The sequence below is a fragment of the Monodelphis domestica genome, chromosome 7 (assembly GCF_027887165.1).
Source record: "Monodelphis domestica isolate mMonDom1 chromosome 7, mMonDom1.pri, whole genome shotgun sequence".
NCBI lineage: Eukaryota > Metazoa > Chordata > Mammalia > Didelphimorphia > Didelphidae > Monodelphis > Monodelphis domestica.
This window is the reverse complement of record NC_077233.1, coordinates 153,536,663-153,562,788: the sequence shown is the minus strand read 5'-3', so window position 1 is coordinate 153,562,788 and position 26,126 is coordinate 153,536,663. Positions and strand designations below refer to the sequence as shown.

General features: G+C 35.5%; 1 pseudogene; it reads right to left on the bottom strand.

Annotated features, from left to right (window-relative positions):
• Positions 1-20,946: 20,946 nt before the first annotated feature.
• LOC100012895 (succinate--CoA ligase [ADP-forming] subunit beta, mitochondrial-like) lies at positions 20,947-21,939 on the bottom strand (annotated as a pseudogene).
• Positions 21,940-26,126: the final 4,187 nt, after the last annotated feature.

Sequence of the window (26,126 nt, the reverse complement as noted above, 5' to 3'; positions counted from 1 at the left end):
TTTCCCACATCATTTCCTGTCCCTTTCCCTCTTCACAGGGGCAATCATAGCTTCCAAATTGTCTAGCCCTATATGTAATTAAAATTATGGTTTGACTAAATATATGAGAATTCTAAGATAATGCTGTGGTCACTAATTTTTATTTTTTTTATTTTTATTTATTTATTTATTTATTTTTAAACCCTTACCTTCTGTCTTGGAGTCAATACTGTGTATTGGCTCCAAGGAAGAAGAGTGGTAAGGACTAGGCAATGGGGGTCAAGTGACTTGCCCAGGGTCACACAGCTGGGAAGTGTCTGAGGCCAGATTTGAACCTAGGACCTCCCGTCTCTAGGCCTGGCTCTCAATCCACTGAGCTACCCAGCTGCCCCCAATGTGGTCCCTAATTTAAAAATATTATAGCTCAAGTCAAATTTATTTTCAATAGTTTTATTTACAAAAAAATGGAAAGTGAAAGTAGAGAAATATTAGGGAGTGTAAGAAGAAGTCTAGCCTATCACCCTAAATGTTGCTCTGGTGCCTGATTCAACACATGAAGAGCTCCTTAACCTCATTTGGAGGACTCAGTGGTGAATTAAACAAGGGTTCAACCCATGTGGCCTCTTCCAAGAAGGGGAGGCCTCTCTAGAACTAATCTCTCCAGAAGCCAGGAAAGGAAGGGTCAGCTTCTCACTCACCCAAGCCAAAGCTCCAAAGGAGAACGTCCAGGAGCAGTCTTACCAGAAGCAGCCCAAGAGCCAGAGTCCCAGGTCAAAGTCCCAAGTTGTAGCTCAGAGCCACAGTTCAAGCCTGAGATCCTCCAAGCTGAAAATTCAGGCTGAAGACCCTGTTGGACAGAAAGTTCAGGACTTTTATAGTCCTTTTCCCACATCACTTCCTGTCCCTTCCTCCACTTTAAGGGAGTTAATTGCATTCTTTAAATTTGCTCAGCACTGGCCAGGGTGGCAATGTCTGTGGGATCCACCTCTCATTCTCTGAAGTTGTAAACTCATCAAAGGATTCACAAGTCTCTGACTTATTGAGTTAAAAGGGTGGAATTCTTCAAGTAAGTAACAACTCCCCTACTTTGTATTAAGTAGGGGTGTTTTTAAGTTTTTGGTTGATTAATTTAAAAATACACAAAGAGAATAAAGAATTCCCTTTCACAGAGATGAATTAGGAACATTTTGGAAAAGCTAGATTAATTAAATGTAAAATGATTAGCATCTGAAGTAGGACAGTAATTTTTCAAAAAAAGATTACCTCCTCTTTCTAATTTCCTTGAATCTACAGAGTATCAACAACCTTCTAATAATGCAGATTCAAAAACTAAAAATTATCATATTTTCTTCCTCATAACCAATCAAATATATAGTCTCACTAAATCTGATTCCACAACATCTCTTTTCTGCTTTTAAAGATTCTTTTACCTTTCATTTACTTCTCAACCCTCTGTATTAAAGGTATAAATTAGTGTGGAGTAACAAGCAAAAAGGAGTCATTGTTGAGTTGCCTGGTTTGTTTGAGAAGAGTTGTGACTCTCCAACTGGAACTCATTCCATTGATCTCATGTCACCAAATCATTATCTTCACATCTTTCTCCTTTAATCTTAAAGAAGGAGATATTTCTTCCTTCTACCTCTTCTCTGTATTTCACTTTTTCTTATTCCCTCACATCTCCTTTTCTGATGGACATCTCTTCTTTTCAGACATTCCTGTAATTCCTTCAGGTACAGACAAGTGTGATCAATATTTAGAACAACAGAATTCATGCCTGACCCTATTGACTAATTTTCTAGACTTAAAATTTCCTGATTCCTATTGCTAATAAATCTCACAAATATATCACCTAAGACTTCACTTCCTTTCCCCCTCTTAAAATGCTATGTTCTATTTTTCATTTCCTTTGTTCCATAAAAAAGAATGATCTTTGAGGTCAATGCTGAATTTCAGGATAATAGCAATATATTAAGTACATATGGTACTTAATATGTTTGTGGTGATTACAATTGAAATATTTGAGGCAAGTTTTCTGGGTAAGATAATAGTTTATGAATTGTGACAAGTATAGCTGTTAAGAAAATGTGTCACTCTGGCCAGCTCAATAAAATGAGGGACACCAAAAGGATGGAAGAGAACATGAAATCCAATAGAGGGTGTGGGGTATGGGAAGTTGGTAAATCTCATGATCAGATAAGACTGGGAAGGAGTACTGGCCCTCAAATATGGGTGATAATGCCCCTCTCTGCCATATTGTTCAATCATTAAAAATTTTTTTTTAAACCCTTACCTTCCAGAGTCAATACTGTGTATTGGCTGCAAGGCAGAGGAGTGGTAAGGGCTAGGCAATAGGGGTTAAGTGACTTGCCCAGAGTAACACAGCTGGGAAGTGTCTGAGGCCAGATTTGAACCCAGAATCTCCCATCTCTAGGCCTGACTTTCAATCAACTGAGCAATCTAGCTGCCCCCTGTTCAATCATTTCATATTCTTCATGACCCCATTTGAGGTTTTCTTGACAAAGACATTGAAATGGTTTGCCATTTTCTTCTCCAACTCATTTTACAGATGAGGAACTGAGGCAAATAGTTTTAGGTGACTTGCTCAGGGTCATGTAGCTAAAGGTATCTGAGGCCAAATTAGAATTTAAGATGAGTCTTTCTGACTCCAAGTCTATCACTCATTCCACTGTGTCATCCAGCTGCCCTTCTCCGACCTTTAAGGGATGTTAATCAGGATCACCAAATTAGCCTTCCCTTTGGGGAGACCAAACCACCCCTAATTTTAACAAGAAAAAGCAAGAATAAAAGAACTATCCCTTGGGGAGAAGCCCAGTTCAAGGTGATTCTTCATCAAAAGATAAGCAAAATAGGGGTCCCAGGTTAAACTGGTTAGCCAGCAATGTATAAGGGAAAGAGGGGAGTTAACTGAATGTCCCCACTCCCTCTTAATCACAACTCTAAGCCATTTCAGAATGGGAAAGAGAGCATTTTAAGGCAAATATTTAAAATCAATGCAGCAGTAACAATCACATTATAAAATTAACATAGTAGAAATCAGAAGCAATATTAATTTTTTATCTCTAACAGGTTTTAAAGCCTTTCCCAAACTGAGTTGGGTAATTTTATGTATGGGAACTTCCAGTGAAATGCAGTGCAGTTTTGACTTGTTTTGAATTATGAAGCCTGAAAATATCATAACTAGCGTCCAAATATATCCTTTCTATCTCTCAAATCCAGAGCTTTTCTCCCTACAATTTTCTGCTTCTTTACTCTTGTTAAAAGGATAGATAATTGTTTTTGAGGTCAAGAATACCTAGTTCAAATCCAACCTTTGGACTTAAAACATTTTAATTGATTGTTTTGGGTTTTGCATCATTTTGACCTCTGAACATGGCTTTACACTTTCCCTCCCATTAAGCAATCCCTTATAACAAAGAATTTACTTTAAAAAGAAAACAGTTCAGTAAAAGTGAACAGCATATCAATTGATTCTGATATTATATGCAATGTTACCCAACCATAACCATTCATTTCTGTCAAAAAGGAGGGAGATGTATATTCTCAACTATTCTCCACATCCAGTCTTAATCATAATAATTTAAACAGTGTTTAGTTTTTTCTAATATTGCCCATCTCATTAGCTAAATGATTTAATATGTGTGCTATTGCATTTTTAGACATAACATCTTAAGTTTTCATTAACTAAAGATTTTCCAATTTACAGTGAAAGGAGTCTGCAATTTTTATCCTTTCCTTCTTGGAAACTTCCCTTCATTTAATGCAAAGTAAAAAGCCACATACTTCTCAAATATCCTTGAAATGAAAATATTTTGCACCTTCATCTTTGCAAATAATCTCATGTGACTTACATTATTATAAAATTCTACAAAAAGTCAAAAATATTAATTAGCCTCATGCAATACTAATTCTAAGGTAAGCAAGTCATTCTTCTCAAAGGGGCATTTAAGCTATCTTCATTCCCTAAAACTAGGATATACTTTCTTACTATAATTTCTACATAGTTGGGTGCATTTCTCTTATCTGTCTTCCTTCAATAAACTTTTCTTTGTTTTTTTTTTGTTAAGCAAGGAGTTTTCTACGATATTTTTGCATGTTGTTTCATTATTAGCACTTTTAAAAAATATGACGCAGTGACAAGTCCTTCAACTTCTGTCTTCAGAATTTAGTAGCTCCTAAGTTTCATCTAATTTAAGTTTAGAGGTAAAACTATCATTTCTGATTTACCCACACTGGTCAACAATATATTATTTTATTCCTTGGAAGTAAGCATATATACCGTTGACATCAATAATATCAAGCCTTTGCCTACAATTGGTGAATTGTTTCCAACGTTGTTAAGATATAGTACTGATATACTAAGCTGTTAAGTGCTACAGTGGATTGAGTGCTGGACCATCAAGGAACTCCCCAAGAAAAAATCTCCAGGGCCTGATGGATCCACAAATGAATTATATCAAACATTTAAAGAACAATTAATGCTACAACTATTACACAAATTACACAAACTATTTGACAAAATAAGCAAAGAAGGAGTCTTACTAAATTTATTTTATGACACAAATATGGTACTGATTTCCAAACCAGAAGACCAAAAATCAGAGAATGAAAACTATAGACCAATCTACTTAATCTACATTGATGCAAAAATCTTAAATAAAATACTAGCAAAGAGACTACAGCAAGTCATTACAAGGATTATTCACTATAACTAGGTAGAATTTATACCAGGAATGAAAGACTTTTTTAACATTAGGAAAACTATCCACATAATTGAACATATCAATAACCAAACTAACAGAAATCACATGATTATCTCAATAGATGCAGAAAGGCCTTTGACAAAATACAACACCTATTTCTATACAAGAAAGTATAGAAATAAAAGAATCTTTCCTCAAAATAATAAACAGTATTTATTTAAAACCATCATCAAGTATCTTCTGCAATGGAGATACATTAGGAGCCTTCCCCGTAAGATCAGGAGTGAAGCCAGGATGCCCATTATCACCTCTATTATTTAATATTGTATTAGAAATACTAGCTTTATCAATTAGAAAAGAAAAAGAAATCAAAGGGATTAAAGTAGACAGTGAGGAAACTAATCCATCACTCTTTGCAGATGATATGACAAAATACTTAGAGAACCCAAGGAAATCAACTAAAAAGGTAGTGGAAATAATAATTTTAACAAATTTTCAGGGTACAAGATAAACCCACATAAATCATCAAATTTCTATTTATTTCCAATAAAAAATCAGCAACAGTTAGAAAGAGAGGCTCCATTTATACTCACTCTAGGAGAAATTCAAATTAAGACAACTCTGAGGTACCATGTTACACTTAACAGACTGGTTGGTATGGCAGCAAAGGACAGTGTTAAATGTTGGAAGGGATATGGCAAAACTGGGACACTAATGCATTGATGGTGGAGTTGTGAATGGTCCAATCATTCTGGAGGACAATTTGGAACTATGTGCAAAGAGGTTTAAAAGACTGCCTACCCTCTACTGAAAATATAAATAACATGGAAATAGGCTTTGAACAATGATAAATGTATAACCCAGTGGAACTGCTTGTCAGTTCTGGGACTGGGAAGAGAAGGGGGCAGGAAGAATCATGAATCATGTAACCATGGAAAAATATTTTAAATTTAAAGAAAAGAAACTACAAAACAATTTTCAAGCAAATAAAACTAGATATAAACAATTGTAAAAACATTAATTATTCATGAGTAGGAAGTGTTAATATAATAAAAACTTCAATCCTACTTAACATAATTTACATATTCATTGCCATTCCTATCAAACTACAAGAAAACTTTTTATAGAATTAGGAAAAATATTACAATATTAATCTGAAAGAACGAAAGATTACAAATATCAAGGGAAATATTAAAAAATGTGAAGGATAAAGGCCTAGTACTACCAAATCTCAAACTATACTATAAATCAATAATCATCAAAACAATATGGTACTGGCTAAGAGACAGAAGGGTGGATCAATGGAATAGACTTGGGTTAAATGACCTCAGCAAGATAGTGTACAATAAACGCAAAGATCCTACCTTTTGGGACAAGAATGCACTATTTGACAAAAACTGCTGGAAAAATTGGAAAATAGTATAGAAGAGATTAGATTTAGATCAGCATCTCACACCCTATCCCAAGATGATTTCAGAATGGGTAAATAACTTAAATATAAAGAAGGAAGTTATATGTAAATTAGGTTAATATAGAATAGCATACCTGTCACCTCTATGGGAAAGGAAAGAATTTAAAACCTTGTAATAGATAGAGAACATTACAAAATATTCTTTTTCCATTTGAATAAGTTTATTTAGTCAATTCAGAATATTATTCCTTGGTTACAATAATCATATTATTTCCCTCCCTCCCCTCCACTCACTTTTCTCACAGCCAACACACAATTTCATTGGGTATTACTTGTGTCCTTGATCAGAACCCATTTCCATTTTGTTGTTTGCACTAGGATGTTCATTTAGTCTATATCCCCAACAACATCCCTTCAACCCATATATTCAAGCAGTTGTTTTTCTTTGGTGTTTTTATTCCCACAGTGTTTCCTCTGAATGTGAATAGTGGTTTTTCTCGTAGGTTCCTCCCAGTTGTTCAGGGTCATTGCATTGCCACTAATGGAGAAGTCCATTACATTCGATTGTACCACAGTGTATCAGTCTCTGGTACAATGTTCTCCTGTTTCTGCTCCTCTCACTCTGCATCAATTCCTAGAGGTTGTTCCAGTCTCCATGGAATTCCTCCACTTTATTATTCCTTTGAGCACAATAGTATTCCATCACCAACATATACCACAATTTGTTCAGCCATTCCCCAATTGAAGGGCATCCCCTCATTTTCCAATTTTTTGCCACCACAAGGAGAGCAGCTATGAATATTTTTGTACATGTCTTTTCCCTCACTATCTCTTTGGGGTACAAACCCAGCAGTGCTATGGCTCGATTAAAGGGCAGACCGTCTTTTAGTGCCCTTTTGGGATAGTTTGAAATTGCCTTCCAGATTGGTTGGATCAATTCACAACTCAATCAGCAATGCATGGGGGAAATTTTTATAGCAAAAACCTCTGTCAAAGCTCTAATTTCTCAAATTTATGAAGAACTAAATCAAATGTATAAGAAATCAATCCATTCTCCAATTGACAAATGGCCAAAGGACAGGAATAGACAGTTTTCTGATGAAGAAATAAAAATTCTCAATAATCACATGAAAAAGTGTTCTAAATCCTTTCTGATTAGAGAAATGCAAATCAAAACAATACTGAGACACTAATACACTTCTGGTGGAGCTGTGAACTGTACGAACCATTCTGAAAGATTTAGAACTATGCCCAAAAGGCTTTAAAAGAATGCATACCCTTTGATCCAGCAATACCACTACTAGGTTTTTACCCCAAAGAGATAAATGAGAAATGTTTGTACAAAAGTATTTATAGCCCTGCTCTTTGTGGTAGCAAAAACATTGGAAAATGATGAGGTGTCCCTCGATTGGGGAATGACTGAATAAATTGGGGTATGTGATGGTGATAGAATTCTTCTGTGCTATAAGGAATGTTAAACTGCTTGATATCTATATGAACTCGAAGAACCTCTAAGAACTGGTGTAGAGTGAAATGATCAGAACCAAGAGAACATTATACACTGAAAGTGAAGCTTTGTAGAACAATACAATGTAGTGGATTTTGCTAATCCAAGACAATTCCAAGGTACTTATAAGGAAAAATACTATTCATATTGAGATGAAGAACTGTGGGAGTAGAAACACAGAAGAAAAACAAATGCCTAATCATCTGTTTATATGGATATATGGTTGGGGGGTTTAGGTTTAAAAAAGATTGCTCTTTTGCAAAAATGAATAATGTGGAAATAGGTATAAGTGATAACATTTGTATAACCCAGTGAAAGTGCTTATTGGATGGGGGGGGGGAGTGAAGAGAGGAGAGAAAGAAAATGAAATATGTAAACATGGAAAATATTTTTAAAAGAAAATATACTGGCATAATTTTGAGGGGAGAAGAATAAAATTCCTTCCCTTTCCCATATTTTATGTTATACCCAAGTTCCTTAGTTATTGAACATCAGAATTTCACTATTTTTCTGGTTAAAAAAAGAATGCCAATGTTGCACAAATTAAGTTTGAAATGCAATATAGTCCCCAATGAAATACCATCCAAGGAAGCAGTTTGTACTCAGGCTTTTAACCTTGGAATTATCCTTGACCCTTTGCTATATACTCACCCCCCCTATCCAATCTCTTGCCAAGACTTGTAAATTTTGCCTCAGTAATCTCTCAAATATATGCCCCTTTCTCCTCTGACACAGCACTAGTGTAATTCCTCATCACATCTTGCCTGGACTATATAAATAGACAGCAGATGGGTCCATCTTTCTCAAGTCTCTTCCCACTCTGATCCATTCTCTACAAGCCTCTAAAGATCTTTTTCTAGGGCACAGATCCAACCATCCATACTCACCAAATTCTAGGATCAAATAAAAAATGATGTGTTTGACATTCAATGTCCTTCATAATGCTTCCTACATTTCCAGTCTTTTGCAGTTCATTCCCTGGCATATACTGGCTTTATGCTCCATATTTGATTTATGTTCCATAAACGAGATATTCAATTTCTTGTCTCCTGTCATTTTTCCTGGCTTTCCCATATGTCTGGAATATTCTGCCTCCTCAATTCCATCCATGATTTCCCTGGTTTCCTTTATATTCCAAACAAAAAATGTATCTTTTCTTAGAAGCCTTTTCAAGTTTCCCTTAATTCTACTGCTTTAATGAAAACATATATAGCTTGCTTTGTATACACTTGTTTCCATGTTGTCCCCCACTGCAAACTCCTTGAGGGCATATAATATTCCCCTTTCCTTTCCCCTTTTGGCTCAGGCTGAGCCAAAGCAGGCCCAAGGCCCTGGGTAGCCAAGGCAAGGAAAGAGATCAGTCCCTATCACTCATGTGACCAAACTGGAGAAAATAGTTGGTGGGCTCCTCCAACTCCAAGCACCAGCCTCCAACTGACTCTCCCTTCCTCACAGGAAGTCCCCAGAACTCCAGAGGCTGTTCCCTACCTCACTTCCTGTGTCTCACATGTGCCAATGGTGGCTCTAGCTTGACCTAGGACCGCCCAGAGGTCTGTCCTTTTTTGCACATGTCTGTTGAAGGCCATATTCGCAAATAATTGGATCTTGAGCTTTGCTCCAGCCCTTCCTAATCTTGTTAGCCTGAGTAGGGTGGAGATTATAGTTTCCAAGACCTGATTCTGCTATTCCAAGTATCACTATTGTTATTGATCAGGAAATAGCCAAATCCTATCTTCTAAAGAATGGTCTGAATAGGGTGGAGTAGTTTTGAAATTCACACCATAAAGTCCTTTTAGGAAGAATTTTGTCACAGAGGTTTCATTTATCTTTTCCATTTTACCTGTAGAAATTCAAAGAACACAGAAAATATGTTTTATCTTTGGTACATTCAAATACATTATTGCTCAGCCACATTTGTGTATCATGTACCTAACTGGGAGCTTCAATGTTGCAGGTGGTGGTTGACCACATCACTAACATATGTTTGAAGTTTTTAAAGCTGTATATAAAACTGAACTAGCATGTCAGTATTGAACTCGACCTTGAACTTTCATCAGCCTCTTTAGCTGCCTTCTTCTGCTATCTTTCCACAGTCATTCTCTGTTCCAAAGCTACCCCTGCTGTCACCTCCCTCTCCTCCCTGCAACCAGGCCAGCATACACAGCCCAAGGAAACCCCAATGGCCTCCATTTCTCCCACCTCTGTGAATATGCCACTGCCCCATCAAAGGAATAGGCATGGACTTAGGGCTGTGTCGTGGACAGTGCCTAAGATAATACCAGCCATGGAGAAAGGGCTCATGAAAACAGACCTTCAGATTTCTCTTCCTTTTCAGTATTATAGACTTGCTTCATGTTCTATGTTGGCTGCAAACACTTCATGAATGTAGGAGCTGTTGTTATTGATCAAGATTTCAAAGGAAATACTTGTGTAGCACTAATTATGGTAAAAAAATATATGAAATGAAAAAGGGTGATTGGATTGCAGAGCTGATTTGTGAACCTATTTTTATTCAAAACTCTAGGAAGTCCAAGGAGTAGATGACAATGAATGTACATCAGGAGGTTTTGGTTCTTCTGGTCAGAGCTCAAATTATATGTGTTTGTGTGATAACTTTTCCCACCTCACTCTAAGCTCATCATGCAACCACACAATGTTCTATTGGTACCTAATGGAATATTGGGCTTTATCTACTTCAAAGAATACGTATATATCATTTTTATTTAGTCATTTGCTGTTTGGCTAATTTGGGTGATTTCTAATTTTTTGTGATTGTAAACTTTGAGGAAATTACTTTCTTTAAAGTTATAGTGGTAGTCAAGGTATAATCTCAATGATAGGATTATTGAATAAAAATGAATTTTATTTCAGAAATTATTTTATGCACTCCATTTGCCATTCCATTAGCATATAGGAATGTGTACCTTCTCAACATCCCTGCAAGCATTATTTTGACTTCTCTGTCAATTTGGCCATTAGAGATAACACTTGAAAGTTTTCTTTGCTTTTTTTTTTGTTATCTTTAGTAAAATCAAAGATATTTTTCAAATGATTGTTGACTGTATATATTTCCTCTTTCATAAATTTTCTGTTCACATTCTTCAATCAGTATGACCTGGGACACTAATCTATTTATAGTACTATTTTTTATTTGTTCTATTGTATTCCCAATATGTTATCCTAATTTAGCATAATTATATATTTTATTGGCACAGCTTTTTCCCACAATTCAATCTATGTACATAGCTCCAATAAATTATTTTTAATATGTAAATTTTTGCCTGTTTTGAAGGCTGAAATAAATTCATTCCATTTTCCTTATTTTTATATGTCCTTCTATAGACTAATGTTTAATTAAATGGCTCAGGTAAAATTTATTGTATTACATCATGTGAGATAAGAACAATTTTTTTTTTATATTGCTAACTAGGTCTTCCAAACAACTCATGATATAATGACTTCCTTGTCCAGTTTTCATTTTCCATATTTTGCATGCTGTATGGATAGGGAGGTATCCTATGACTCATGAAGCTTTCAGTTTAAGTTTTTCCTCTGATGCATAACCTGGGATCCTTAATGACGCCTTACTGTCCTTAAGCAACTCTAATAGATTATGAGTTAATGATATACATTGGTTGAATTTATAGAGGTAATGTCCTAAAAAGGGATTCCCCTATATTAATAAAATCTTAAATCTTCACACACCAGAAAATATGTATTTGGTTCTTTTTCTGATGTCTATTTCTTATTTTATATTTTCTGGTGATTTACACTACAACAACCTTCAGGATGTGATGCAGAGTGAAAGGAGCAGAGCCAGGAGAACATTGTACACAGAGACTGATACACTGTGGTACGATCAAACGTAATGGACTTCTCCATTAGGGGCAATGCAATGTCTCTGAACAATCCGCAGGGATCAAGGAGAAAAAAACACTACCCTCAAGCAGAGGACAAACGGTGGTAGTAAAAACACCAAGGAAAGGCAACAGCTTGACTACAGGGGTGGAGGGGATATGACTGAGGAGAGACTCTAAATGAACACCTTAATGAAAATACCAACAACATGGAAAAAGAGTTTGGACTGAGGACAGAAGTGATACCCAGAGGTAGCATGCATCACCATTGGGAGGGGTGGTGGGAGTGGGGGGGGAAGAAAATGATCTTTGTTTCTAATGAATAATGTTTCAAAATGACCAAATAAAATAATGTTTAAAAGGGGGAAAAAAGAATACTGGCTTAACTAGCTTAACTGTATGACCTTGGACAAATCACTTAACTCTGGGCTTTGGGCAAGTTAGTTAACCCTATTTGCGTTAGTTTCCTCATCTTTAAAGATGGAAAGGGAACTGGAAAACAACTCTAGTATCTTTGCCAAGAAAACCCCAAAAGGGGTCACAAAGAGTCAGACACAATTAAAATAACTGAATGATGGAACAAGGACATGACAAAGAAGTTAGGAGATGCAGGATCCAATTTTTCCCTGGTTACCATTTGAATGACCCTAGGCAACTCTCTTGGCTAAATAGAGCCAATAAAATTAATTTTCACCAAAAATAGCATTTTAGCTAATTTGATGCTAAATCTTATAACACCAAAATATCATGTTAAGCTTTCTGTTTTTAGTTGGAGAAGTTCAATCTTTTTAAGCTATTCAGGAAGGAATGGAGGGTATTTTTTTCTTTTAAACTTGGTGCCAGTGTTTTATTGCTATGCAGAATCTTAAAGTAATATTCACTTTCATATTTTCAATATCATTTTTATGTTCCTTTTTTCTTTTGCTTATTCTTCTGCTTCATGAACTTACTAAAACAAATGCTATTAAGCTAGTCTTTGGAGCCTAATGATGAATTAGCTGACCCCTGTTATCTTTTCCTTTCTGTGGAAATGAATTCCTTATATTCTTGGAGAACTCAATGACATCTCAAGATGATTGTTCTTTGGATCTCTATGCATCTGCCTAGATGGAATCTGCCTGTCAGTTATAGCTGAGAACATTATAGCAAATATAGGGCAGAGCTTTGGAGAGCATAACAGGGAAATATCTTCTCTCTGGATGAGCTGGTTCAAAAATAAATATTTCTTGGGAGCCAAGAAACAATTGAAGGAGAAAGGAGCTCTGAGTCACCTGGCATATTCTTGCCTTGCCTGCTTCTTCACCCTTCCTAGTAAGAAGAGAGCTGATTTGCCATAGTCTGAAGTGAAAAACCAAATGTTATTTTCCAGATCATCTGGGACACACATTGCCATCCTTCCTTCTCTCCAGCTACTCAATACACTTGATTCAATTCATGAGCATCATTCCCCATATTCCATGATCATTTGGTCTTCATATATTCTTGAATGTTCCACCCAGGCTATTCCACTAGTTTTTAACCATGTTAGTGTAAGAGGCAATACAGAAAACATACATGTTCTGGACTATATAACAGACACAGAAGTCATAGAATTCTAAGGTGATGTGATTTTTTTTTTCACAGAGATTAATTCATCTAACATGAATTTAATTAGACCCAGCACATGAAGATCATCTGAATGGCAATTGAATTTGAATGATGGGATGATAAATGGAAAAAGCAAAATAAATGCTAGAAGTTAAAAGATATTATGCATCATCACTGAAAACTTTACCTTTCATGTTGTCCTTTCAGGCAGAGGCTGTAACACAGCAGCACAACTTTTTTTCTTCTGTGTAATGGTGAATGAAAAAGAGACAGAGAGACAAATGGAGACAGACATACAGAGAGCAGATTTGAGCACTCTCTAAGCACTAACATGTCAGAAGTTCAGATGATAGTGTAGAGATGATAATAGCAGTGAGCATGGGAATGAATAGGGTCAGGTTACATTTTTTCCAGCATTTCTAATTCATCCTTTAGCTAACAACCTGGCATTATCAGAGTTACTAAACTATACTGATTCTGAGGAAGAGGATTAAAGCTAAGCAGAGGTGCCTATCTTGACCATAAACCCTGAGATGTCTTTCATGTGCAGAAATCCTGCACAAGAGTAAATACCACTTTGGTTCTGTGTACATAACATTTTAAATGGATGCTGAGCATCTCCTGTTGTATCATTTTTTATTTCCTCAAGATTACTAACCCTTCCCTAATTCTTCACAAATAAAAGATTTTAACTGGAAATTCTTTGTCTGTTTGGGAACTCAATTTTAATCTGGATTTTCACATTCTTGTATGTGAATTATCTCTCTAAGGGAAAAAAAAGCATAACTGCTATGGAAATTGTTTTCTCCTTGATTATTTTTACAAGGTTGAAAATAGAAATCTCTTTTCTTTGATTAGAATACAAATGCTTACTTGTATAGCAACTTCACAATATTTAATAAGACTTCACAGAGTGTACAAAATATGACATATTTTGTCATTCTGAATGGAACAGAATCTGTACCTTCAACAATCCACATCAACCCAATTCAACCTCTGTTTGAAGATTTCCAGAGGTAGGAACCTTCTATCCACTAGAACCACTTATTCCATTTTTAGCCAATACTCACTGTTAGAAAATTAGACAGTAGTCATTTTTTTCCTTCAATAAAGCCTAGATCTTCCTCTCTGCAACCATTTGTTTCATTCAACTCATCAACACGAGTCAGACAGGCTATTGCTCAAGATAAACTGAATATTATGTGTGTGGTATTCAATTTAATTTACCTCTTCTTGAATGGTCACCCCTCCTCCTGGGATCCAGCAAATAGCTGATTACTTTGTTTTTATTTTCACTTTCAGCCTTTTAAATCTGCTTTTGAAGATTTTTGAAGATTGTTTAGCTGATGGCAAAGAAGGTACTTCTAAAGTGGAGAGGCATCTCTCCTGGATGCCATAGTTAATTATATCTACCACAAAGCTGCAGATAATACCCTATATATTCAGGACATACTCATTCATGAAAAATTATCAAGGACAGCATAATTAAATTTTTATTGTTCACAAATTGGGAAAATGAGGAAAAGAAAGAGTTGCATATTCTAAGGATAAGTTTAATTTCATTTGGCAAGCAACACAGACAGAATCACTGACTCCATAGTGAAGATCCAAAGAAATTTCAAAAGGACAAGCCATGGTCTCTAGAAGGCACCTTAAATCCCTATTTCTGCTTAGGGAGTTATTTTGCCCCTGAAGTGATTTAAAGTTGTGACTCCTAGAACTTTAAAACTTTCATGTACTACAGGGATAATGCCCTAAAGACCTAATTGGAGAGAAACCATTTTCCTATTTCAATTGGAAAGATTATCAGGGTTAAGAGTTTGTTACAGATTCTTAATCTGCCTTCCAGTAATGATAATTTCCTTTGCATCTATTCTAATAGCTTTATCCAAACTGCCTATTTCATCCTCTCATAATTTCTTGAACATAGAATAAAATAGTTTGGTTTCATCTCTTGGTTATTTGAAGTAATGGGGCAGAATGTTATAGATAAGTATGAATCTATTTTGATGCAAATCAAAGACACTTTTAGTATTTGTCTCAAACCCCAGAATTGTCACAGATGGCAAAATGTAAATATACAAAGTTGGGAGGGGGGAGGCAGTCACAATAATTAATTATTAGTGGACCAATGAATTGGTCTAAACATTCTGGAAAGCAGTTTAGACTAAAAAAGAAATAAAATAATAATAAAAGAAAAAAGATACTAATTATCCATCTGTTTTGGCAAATACTAGGCATATATCCTCAAAACAGAGACAGAAAAAGCATCCCACACATAATAAAATATTTGTATAAGCATTACTGTGATAAAACTGAATGAATAACTGATTTTTAAATTAAGATTATTATTTATTAAGAACAAATGTATTTGTACTAGGGATACAGAGGAAAATAAAGATAATCTCTGTTTACAAAGAGCACCCAGTCTAATTAGAGAAGAGAACATATTCTCAATTTGAGAATAGAAAAGATGAGGAATCCTAAAGGAATATCAGTTGAGATAAGGTCAAAACCCAAAAGTCTATATAAGGTATATTTTTATCATAATTTTCTGATTGTCCAATAATTCTTAAGTTGTCTCTTCTGGACTTGTTTTCCAGTTCTGTAATTTTATGAATGAGGGATTTTATATTTTTCTCAATTTTTTTCATTCTTTTGATTTTGTTTTATAGACTCTTGCTGCCCTGTGAAGTCATTTGCTTCTAGTTTTTGGATTCTAATTTTTTAAGACTGAATTTCATCCCTGGCTTTTTGTTTATCCTTCCACTTCTGGTCTGATTTTCTTTGTAGGTCATCTTTAACTTTCTTTGCCTCATTTTTAAGCTGGTCAATTCTGGTTTTCAATACATTATTTTCTTGCTTTAGTTCATGTTTTATTTTGCTTTTTAAATTCTCTTCCTAATTGTCTTCTACCTCTCTTAATTGTTTTTTTTCAATTGTGCTTTGAATTCTTACAAATTATGTGTCCAACTCACTGGAGTTTTTGTGTTTTTGCTTGGTGCTCCAGTCAGCTGGATTCTTACAGTGGCTCTCAGCCTCTCAGCTCAGATCTTGGTGGAGTGGTGTTGGAGATTGAGTTTCCCTGCCCTGAAGGCTTCTTATCTGCCCTCTTGATAGACTAGATTAATCCCAGTGTAGAGCTTTTCTGTAGAACTGAATATTCCCTGAGGGAAAAATCTGGAGAAGCCAAGGTCACTAAGATGGAGAGTGGTGACAGCCACTAGGCTGCACTCCCCTCCATGACTCTCCTCCAGCTGCCTCCCTGCAGGCTGTGGTCAGCACCCTGAGCCTGGCCCAGTAGTGGCAGTAAGCACTCCCTCCAGGCTGGAACCCTAGTCCCAAAATTCCAGCATTGCCCAGAGACCCCACAGTAGGTGGGGGAGGGGTCCTGGGACCTTTCTTATTCCTTTTTCTTAAACCTGAAAATTCAGGCTATTTTTGAGTACCCTTTGAGTTGAATCCAGCAGGAGGGTCTCTGGGCTCTGTTCTAGTGTTAGATTTGGTTTTTGTCTCCTCAAAAGCACTTTGTTTTTGATTGGTGTAGAAGGATTTTCAACAGAGGTCTTAACTGCACAGTAGTCCATCATCACCAGATACCACAATTTGGTCAGCCATTCCCCAATGGAGGGATACTCCCTCATTTTCTATTTTTTTCCATCACAAAAAGCACAGTTATAAATATTTTTGTATACACATCTTTCATTAGTTTTTTTTTGTTTGTTTGTTTTTTGGGGGGGGATCTAAACATATGGTTTTATTAGTTAATGGAAACTCTCACTGTGTATAATTTATCTTCTAGAAAAATAATCCACAAATTATCAATCAATAAATAAAAATTTCTTAAATACACTGTTCCAGGCTTAGCTCCAGCAATAGCAAGAAAGGCAAAAAAAGTCCCTGCCTAAATCTGGGTCTCCTAGAGATACCAGATCTTAAACTCTAGTAGAAAGGAATATTCATCAAAATAATCTGGTACAGGATAAAAAATAGAAGGGTGGATCAATGGAATAGAGTAGGAGTATATGACTTCAGCAATATAGTGCTTGATAAACCCAAAGATCCTAGCTTTTTGGATAAGAACTCACTATTTGACAAAAACTTCTGGGAAAATTGGAAAGCAGTATGGCAAAAATTCGGTATAGATCAATATCTCACACCCTAAAACCAAGATAAGGTCAAAATGGATATATGATATAGATACAAAGGTTGATATTAAAATTAATTAGAGGAACATAGAATAGTTTAGTATAAGACCTATGGAGAAGTAAAGAATTTATGACCAAATAAGAGATAACATCATAAGATATAAAATGAATAACTGATTATATTAAATTAAAAAGGGTTTGTACAAACAAAACCAATTAAATCAAAATTAGAAGGGAAATAACATTTTGGGAAAATTTTATAACAAATTTCATTGATAAAGGTCTAATTTTGGAAATATATAGAGAATTAAATTATTTATAAGAATACACTCATTCTCCAATTGACAAATTGTCAAAGGATAGGAATAGGCAGTTTTTAGTTGAGGAAATCAACAATCATATTTTAAAATATTTTAACTGCCTCTTGATTAGAGAAATGCTAATGAAAAGAACTCTGAGATACAACTTCACATCTATAATATTGGCCAATATGACAGCAAAGGAAAATGATAACTGTTTAAGGAGATGTGGCAAAATTGGGACACTAATGCATTGCTGGTAGAACCTTGAATTGAGCCAACCATTCTGGAGGGCAATTTGGAATTATGCCCAAAGGACTATAAAACAATGCATATCCCTTGATCCACTAATACTACAACCAAGTCTGTATCCCAGAAAGATAAGAAAGGATGGAGGGGAAGACCTGCTTGTACAAAAATGTTTAAAGCTGCTCTTTTTCTGGTGTTAAATAATTGGAAATTAAGAGGATGTCAATCAATTGGGGAATGGCTGAACAAATTGTAGTATATGATGGTGATGTAATACCACTGTGCTTTAAGGAATGATGAACAATTTGAAAAAAAAGAGATAGAAACACCTACATGAATTGATGCAGAATGAAATAAGCAAAATCAAGAAAACATTGCACACCATAATGGTAATATTGTGGCATGGTCAAATCTGAAAGACTTAGCTATTAGGTGAAAGAAAATGATCCAGGATAATTCTGAGGGAGTTATGACAAAGAATGCTATCCACCTTCAGACAAAGAAGAGTTGGAGTCAGAATGCAGATGAAAACATATGATTTTTCAACTGTTTATTTGGGTTTTTTGTTTTGGAACTTTGCTTTATAAGGTTACTCACAAAAATGAACAATATGAAAATACACTTTACATGATAGTACATTTATAAACCAGATAAAAATACCTGCCTGCACCAGGAGGGGAAAGAGAATGGAGGGAGATAAACTTGATCATATAACTTAGGAAAACTTGTGTGGAAATTTGTTATAACATGTAATTGGTAATAAATAAATAAATGTTTTTTAAACCCTTATGGAATAGAAAAATAAATCTATGGAAACTATTTCTTGTTGCAATGACTGGATGCTCTGGTTTGTGACTAGAGAGAGCTGCAACAAGTATGGGGACACACGCTGAGGCTGTCTATTTGCAATGGGGATAGATGAGAGACACTGCTAGTACAGGGGAATGTGCTGGGGTTTGCCTTCTGATCTCTACTGATGGCTGATGGATCAATTTATTTCCTAACCTCCTCCTCCCTTTTGCTACCTCCTTCTTTCCAACCCTCTCCCTCCCAGTTTCTTCTTGAAGCCTTTGGTCCCCCCCCCACCCCACATGGACTATGATATTTATGAGAAAAACTTCTTCCTTTCTTTTTTCAGGTAAGCTGTTTATTGGGATAACAACAGGATGGGAAACTGAGGGAAGAGGGATGAGGGTTTCTGTAATCTATAATGAGGGAGAATTTGAGGGTTTGTGAAAGTAGTCAAGTCACAACTGTGACTCTAAGACAGTTAGAGAGATGGAGGATAATTGTTTAAAATCTTCTTTCTTCTTCATACAATCACCAAGGTTTCTCAGCCTGACCCCAGAAGCCCCCCAAGGGTCCTTCAGTCTGGGCCAGAAAGCTAACAAGATCAGTTCAGCTTCTTCCCCCTCAGCCAGCCACCAAGAAAGTCTCTCCTTCAGCCTGGCTTTCCTCCAACTCTTGGTTAGTCAAATCTCAGAGAGAGAGCAGAGATTTCTCCCTTGGTCAGAGAGCCCAACAGCCAAGGCAACCAGCCCTACAAGGGTCCTTCACCCATCAGCTCCCAGAGAGAGATAGCATCAAAGTCAAAACTCCTGCTTATTCCCCTCTCTGTCACCAGACCCCCAACTGCCTCTCCTGGGAACATTCCCTTTGGGACCTTCTCCTTGATTGACAGGCAGGTCAGGTCCCCAGCTTGGTTCTTGCATCTTGGCTGGTCCTGCAAAACCTCTCTCTCTCCATGCCTCTACCACACTTATCTCTCCCTTTAGAGTCAATATTATATGTTGGTTCCAAGGCTAAAGAGTAGTAAGGGCTAGGCAATGGGGGTTAAGTGACTTGCCCAGGGTCACACAGCTAGGAAATATTTGATTCCAGATTTGAACCTAGACCCTCCCAACTCTAGGTCTGCCTCTCAATACACTGAGCTACCTAGCAGCCCCCCAATAAATACATTTTTAAAACTTTTGGACTAAGCCCTTAGTTAAACAAAAAGGGAACTAAACTAGTTCCACAAATGAGTCAAACTATGAAATCTGTGTGATTCACTCAATTCCCACAATTAATCACTTGTCTTAATTCCTTGAATTTTGTCATACTTTTGAATAATGACACTTTCTTTCCATCCTCCAACTCTCCATTGTAACTCCCAGACTATTCTTCTAATACCACTCTCCCTGCAAGGTGATGCATTCTTTTTTTTTTAGAAAACAAATAAATATTGTATTTCATAGACTGCCTTCAATCACTAGCAAAAGTATACTGTCCCACATACATTAACAAGCCATAAAATGGTACAACATTAACAACAGAATTTCAATATATCATCATCATCATATAACTTTAGGATATTGGACTATTCTTTCCTCAAACACCCAAATCCATAAGATTTGTCAATCACTGTATCATAAGAACACAGAGACCAAGCCAGAAGGGACCATAAATATACATCAAATTCAAACTCATATCTTCATGGATGTAGAAAAGTGAGACTGAAACAGGTTTAGAGATTATCTGAGACCACCTAGCTAGCAGGTATGTGAGTTGAGATTTGAACCCAGGTTTTCCTGACTCCAGGTCATGCCCTCTATCCGCTATACCACACAGCCTTGGGATTTAAATTTGCATATGCCAAAAATGAATTCATAATTTTCTACTGTCTAAGTTATTTTTAAACACTTAAAGGCTGACAAAACAAACAGTCATCAGAACCATTTTGGGAGATGTTTATTAACTTAAATTGGCATTCTTTTGTTTGCTAAGCCCTCAGTAAATCTGCTTTATTTGTTCATGTACAAAACTACATAGTGCTTATTAACACCACCACCAAATCTTTGAGACTTGAAGTGCTACAGTATTTTGTAGTGATTAAAATATAATTTCCAAATAATTAATCGGTCACTTTACTGAAATACTTAATATTCTGGGGAGTGTTTGAAAGCATTGCTTATAAATAATGATTGGTAGGTCTTTTGCTAGGTATTGAAGAGAAATGTCTCTGATATAACATATTATTTCAATATATTTTTCCATTAGTGAGACTACTTTTTGGAGCTAATGCTAAAACTAGAAGAAATAAAAGTTTATCTTTAGATTTCATTCTATCATCAACTAAAAAGCTTTGTATCTGAGGATAATAAATGGGCATATTGCAAGTGACATTTTGATACAAAAGCTGAAGGAGGCTGCAACAAAAGAAACCAGGCTGCTGCATTACATTTTCCTTCCATGAACTGACCATTCTGGATGGTAAAATTAATGTAGATAAGATATTTAAGGTTTCAGTGCCCAGAAGGCAGTTAAAGCCTCCATCTACACAAAAGAAAAGGGAAAAAAAAACCCACAGAGCACAGTATTTGAAAGACTATAGAACACTGAACACTTTCAGTAAGTCATAGCTATCCCAGATCAGATTGGCAACTGAAACTTCACATCCACCTGAACTTCTTTGGCTAAGGTGACTATTTCAGAGAGCTTTACCACCATTTTAGCAGCTTCATCCAAGTCATTATAAGCAAGAATTTTAAGTCCCCTATCTGCTATCAATGCTTTAGCATCATCAACTCGTGTACCTTGTAACCATACCACAATAGGTATTTTAATATCCAAATCCTTTACTGCCATGACTATACCTTGTGCAATAACACCATACCTCATTATTTCTCCAAAAATATTAACTAGAATAGCCTGTACCTTTTTATCTGAAGTTATAAGTTTAAATGAGTGTCACTTGATTGACTGAAGCACCACCCCCAACATCAAGAAAATTGGCTGGCATCCCTCCATGAAGTTTTATTATATCCATTGTGGCCACAGCACCATTTACTAAACACCCTATTTTTCCATTTAAGCCTATATAGTTGATACATTCTTTAACTGCATCATTGTCTCTCTCATCTTCCTGAGTCCAGCCTTGCAGGTCAAAGATTTTCTTTTGGCAATACAATGAGTTAGAATCAAAATTGATCTTTGCATCCATACATAGCACTCCTCCATCCACATCTTCTACCATTGGGTTTATTTCTACCATGGTTTCATCATATTTCAAAAATAGTTCATACAACTTGACCATGTTATCTGCTGCTGAATCCACAAGACTTGAAGGAAATCCCATTTTCTGTGCCAGCCTGACAGCTTGTTCCTTTTTTGATGCTTTCTACAATACAAATAGGTTCTTTAAAAATTGAAAGATTTTAAAACCAAACAAGACTTAGAAAGAGTCACAAAATGCAAAATAAATAATTTGGAATACATAATATTAAAAAGTTTTTGTACAAACAAAACCAAAGTAACTAAAATCAGAAGGGAAGCAACAAATTGGGAAAAACTCTTCATAAAAACTTCTGACAACATACCAGGAATGCAAGGATGGTTCAATATTAGGAAAACCATCCACATAATTGACCATATAAACAATCAAACCAACAAAAATCACATGAATATCTCAATAGATGCAGAAAAAGCCTTTGACAAAATACAACACCCATTCCTATTGAAAACACTAGAAAGCATAGGAATAGAAGGGCCTTTCCTAAAAATAATAAACAGTATATACCTAAAACCATCAGCAAACATCATCTGCAATTGGGAAAAACTCAAAGCCTTCCCAATAAGATCAGGAGACAAACAAGGATGCCCATTATCACCTTTATTATTTAATATTGTACTAGAAACACTAGCAGTAGCAATTAGAGAAGAAAAAGAAATTGAAGGTATTAAAATTGGCAATGAGGAGACCAAGCTGTCACTATTTGTGGATGATATAATGATTTACTTAAAGAATCCTAGGGAATCAACCAAAAAGCTAATTGAAATAATCAACAACTTTAGCAAAGTTGCAGGATACAAAATAAACCCACATAAGTCATCAGCATTTCTATATATCTCCAACCCAGTTCAGCAGCAAGAATTAGAAAGAGAAATTCCATTTAAAGTCACCCGAGACAATATAAAATACTCAGGAATCTATCTGCCGAGACAAACACAGGAACTATATGAACACAACTACAAAACACTCTCCACACAATTAAAACTAGATCTAAACAATTGGAAAAACATTGATTGCTCATGGGTGGGACAAGCTAACATAATAAAAAGGACCATCCTACCCAAACTTATATATCTATTTAGTGCCATACCTATTGAACTACCAAAAAACTATTTTACTGAATTAGAGAAAACCATAACAAAATTCATTTGGAAGAATAAAGGATCAAGGATATCTAGGGAATTCATGAAAAAACTGTGAAGGAAGGAGACCTTGCAGTCCCAGATCTCAAGCTGTACTATAAAGCAGTGGTCATCAAAACAATTTGGTCCTGGCCAAGAGACAGAAAGGAAGATCAGTGGAATAGACTTGGGGTAAGTGACCTCAGGAAGAGTGTCTATGATAAGCCCAAAGATCCCAGATTCTTGACCAAAATCCACTATTTGATAAAAACTGGTGGGAAAATTGGAAGACAGTGTTGTACAGATTAGGTTTGGATCAATATCTCACACCATGCAGCAAGATAAAGTCAGAATGAATGACTTGATTATAAAGAAGTAAACTATAAGAAAATTAGGTGAACAAAGAATACTATACTTGTCAGTTCTTTGGGAAAGGAAAAACTTTAAAAGCAAACAAAAGCTAGAAAAAATCTCAAAATGTAAAATTAATAATTTTGATTACATCAAAATGAAAAGTTTTTCTACAAACAAAACCAGTGTAAGCAAAATTAGAAGGGAAGCAACCAATTGGAAAACAATCTTCATAACAAAAACTTCTGATAAAGGTCTAATTACTCAAATTTATAAAGAGCTAACCCAATTGTACAAAAATCAAGCTATTCTCCAATTGATAATTGGGTAAGAGACATGAATAGTCAATTTTCAGTTAAAAAAATCAAAACTATTAATAAGCATATGAAAAAGTGTTCTAGATCTTTTATAATCAGAGAAATGCAAATCAAAACAGCTTTGAGGTATCACCTCACACCTAGCATATTGGCTAAAATGACAGCAATGGAAAGTAATGAATGCTGGAAGGGATGTGGCAAAGTCGGGACCTTAATACATTGCTGGTGGAGTTGTGAATTAATCCAACCATTCTGGAGGGCAATCTGCAACTATGTCCAAAAGGCTCTAAAAGACTGTTTGCCCTTTGATCCAGCCATAGCACTTCTGGGTTTGTACCTCAAAGAGATAATAAGGAAAAAGTCCTGTACAAGAATATTCATAGCTGCACACTTTGTGGTGGCAAAAAATTGGAAAATGAGGGATAAATGTTGGTGATGGAATACTATTGTGCTAAAAGGAATGATAAAGTGGAGGAATTCCATGGAAACTGGAATGACCTCTAGGAATTGATGCAGAGTGAAAGGAGCAGAACCAGGAGAACATTGTACACAGAGACTGACACTGTGGTACAATCGAATGTAATGGACTTCTCCATTAGTGGCAATGCAGTGATCCCAACAACTTGAAGGGATCTATGAGAAAGAACACTATTCACATTCAGAGGAAAAACTGTGGGAGTAGAAACAGAGGAAAAACAACTGCTTGATTACATGGGTTGTTGGGAAATTGCTGGAGCTGTAGACTCTAAATGAGCATCCTAATGTAAACACCATCAACATGGAAATAGGTTTGGATCAAGGACACATGTAATGCCCAATGAAATTGCATATCAGCTGTGAGAAGGGTAGGGGTAGGGGAGGGAGGGAAATAATATGATTCTTGTAACCAAGAAATAATGTTATACATTGACTAAATAAATTAATTTAAATCAAAAATATAAAATCCATTTTTTTCCCCAAGAAAGATTATTCTTAGTTTTGCTGGGGCAGTGATTCCTACTTCCTTTGCCTTTGAGATTATTATATCCCAAGCTCTCAGGTCCTTTAACTGTAGAAGCTACTAAAGCTTGTGTTATCCTGACTATGGTTTCATATTTAGATTACTTCTCACTGCTTGGAATACTTACTTCTTGACCTTGAGCTCTGAAATTTCATTACAATATTCCAAGAAGTTTTTAGTTGCCCCTGAGATCTGTTGCTGGCTTTTTCCAGGTGTCATTGGACTGCCCTCCACTCTAACTCTGGTAGCACTCTTGTGGACCTTTAAAATTAACTTGGGCAGAGAAATTGTTTCACCCCATGCTTTTGTGGGTTCTGCCACTCTACATTTAATTTTGAGTTGTTTTAAAGTAATTTGGAGGGGAATTGTAGAGGACTCAGGAGCATTCATGTCTTTTCTCTACCATAATGGCTCCCTAGTGGAGGGTCTTAAAGGATAAGTTGAGGATTTTGTATTTTCTCTTAGAGTCAATAGGAAGTTGCTACATAATTTTGAGTAGGATATATGAAGTGATTAGCTAAGTCTTTAACTTTCATTTAACATTTGTTTGTTGTATGATGGAAGAAGTAGAGACAAAAGAGTATAGAACACAATTCTTAACCTGGGGACCATGAGCTTCTTTTTAAAAACATTTTTATGACTTCATTTCCATGTAGTATAGAATGTTTTATATCACATATGATTGTTTAACTTTTTATGCTTTCATTATTGTATTATTGAAACATATCCAAATTGTCATGATGATAATCTGTTACAATTATTTCTTTAGTTTTTTTCTTAGGATCTTATTTAATTTTTTTTACTAAAATTAATTACTGGTATTGTCTTTATTTCACTTTTTTTGGTTTTATATTTTTCTGAGTGAAATTTTAATATTATAGTGGTCTTTTAAAAGGGCCTGCTATGGTGTTTTCTTTCTCAATTTTTGAGAATAATATATGTAGCATAGATACTCTTTAATCTTTAAAAATTTGATAAGTTTTGCCTTTAAAATATATAGTGACCTAAATTATTTTTTCTCTTTTTCATATCTTTGTAGCTTATTCATTCCCGTTTTATGTGGTAGTGTTGTTTCATGTTCAGAGAATCTGAATATTTTATATTTTTGTGGATAATTTTCCATTTATTTCAAACCTACAACATTGTTATATAATATTTAATGTGCTTTGCAAAAGCTATCCAAATATGAGTTTTGTTTGTAATTATTATTATTGGGTGGATAAGGGTCATTAATACATTAGTCTAAAAATATTTATTCAAAAAAGAAGAAAAGTGATAACACTGAAGGATAAAAACAAGAACTGGAACAATAACAAAAAATAGAACCACAAAAATGGGATAAAAGTTTTGTCTGTCATTCTTTACTTATTATTGGAACTCAGCTATGTTCCCTAGTTACCCGAGGCCCCTAAAAAGGAAGATGATATATAATATGATCTTGCTAGCTGGTTTATCCTCATATTAACATTGTCTTCATACCACATACCACCGAGAAAAAACAGCAGAAATTCTTGGTTCAGCCCCATCA